Here is a 1,324-nt window from a genome sequence, read left to right as displayed (position 1 = left end):
TTTTAGGTTAGTTTGATAACAGGTGATGTTTTTAGATCTTGCGAGTGTAAACATCACTCCAATCAGGAAATATATAAAAGTGGAACTTGTTAAGAAGTTCCAGCAATCCAATCTCCTAAAACATCATCAGCATGGTTTATGAATGAATAGTAGTCAAAGTGAAAGCAAGTTCTCTTTGGCATTTTAACGAACAATTAGCATACTTAAGATCAAAAATAAATGAAAAAAGGTTCCATTGCCGGGAATCGAACCCGGGTCTCCTGGGTGAAAGCCAGATATCCTAACCGCTGGACGACAATGGATTTGTTGTAAAAACTTGGTTATGACTCTATAAAACCTATAGCTTCACACCTTGTTATAAATATAGAAACATAGAAATTATAATAGTGTGTAGTTTTTTTTTTTGTACTATTGATTCGTAACAAAAATACTGCTTTAGTCTTTTTTTAGTTTATTGCATATAAAAGTGGGGAAATATAATTTGATATGTGATAAAAAGAGGTTAATAATATAGAGGGTTATATTCATTAAACTTATTTTTGTTAAAAATTATAAATACGATCCAAACTTAAAATCCTATGTAATATGTAATTCTACATTTCTATCAATGATAGGAAGGCTATATTCTCATATATTTTCATTGCAGCTGTATAAAATTCATATTTATATTCATACTCCCATCAAACAGGGGTATATTTAGCATTGTTAGCGTGACACCGATAACAAATATTCAAATATTTATATGTTATATGTACCTGACATAAGTGAGAGTTTACATGTCCTTGGACGGTGATACCATATATCTTCTAATGATAATACACCATGGTAAGCCTAAAATAGAAAGGAGTTTTGAAGGTATATTACGCTTTTAACACAACACGGTAAGCTCAAAATAGAGAGTAGTTTTGAAGTTGTTTTACGCTTTTAGCATGAGTTGGATCAATAAAATTATATCTAAGAGTATCATGGCCAACCCACAGCAAGTGCCGGGTAGGTGACTGCTCTGGCCCAAATCGAAAAAGGGCCCGAAAAATTTAGAATTTATATATACATATATATATATATATATATATATTTCAAAAAATATGTATGTTTTTAAAGAAAAAAACTTAAAGGGTCTGGATTTATGAACAAAAAACGTTAAAGACCACCTATTTCAATGCTCAACTATTTTAGTCCACCTGTTTTAGTGTGTAATAGATTAATGACTTGACCCATATCAATAAACAAACATAATAGATTAATGAATGAGACCCAATTTTTTATCTTGCACACGGCCATAAATTTTTTATGATGTTCGGAGACGGCCGTGAAGAGTATCATT

General features: G+C 31.0%; 1 non-coding gene across 1 annotated transcript; it reads right to left on the bottom strand.

Annotated features, from left to right (window-relative positions):
* Positions 1-230: 230 nt before the first annotated feature.
* Positions 231-302, bottom strand: TRNAE-UUC. Its single transcript has one exon. It is a non-coding gene; the product is annotated as a tRNA-Glu (tRNA).
* Between the last annotated feature and the right edge of the window lie 1,022 nt (positions 303-1,324).

The sequence above is a fragment of the Helianthus annuus genome, chromosome 9 (assembly GCF_002127325.2).
Source record: "Helianthus annuus cultivar XRQ/B chromosome 9, HanXRQr2.0-SUNRISE, whole genome shotgun sequence".
In the NCBI taxonomy this organism is placed as follows: domain Eukaryota; kingdom Viridiplantae; phylum Streptophyta; class Magnoliopsida; order Asterales; family Asteraceae; genus Helianthus; species Helianthus annuus.
Note: the sequence above shows the minus strand (reverse complement) of the source record. Positions and strands in the feature narration are given on the sequence as shown.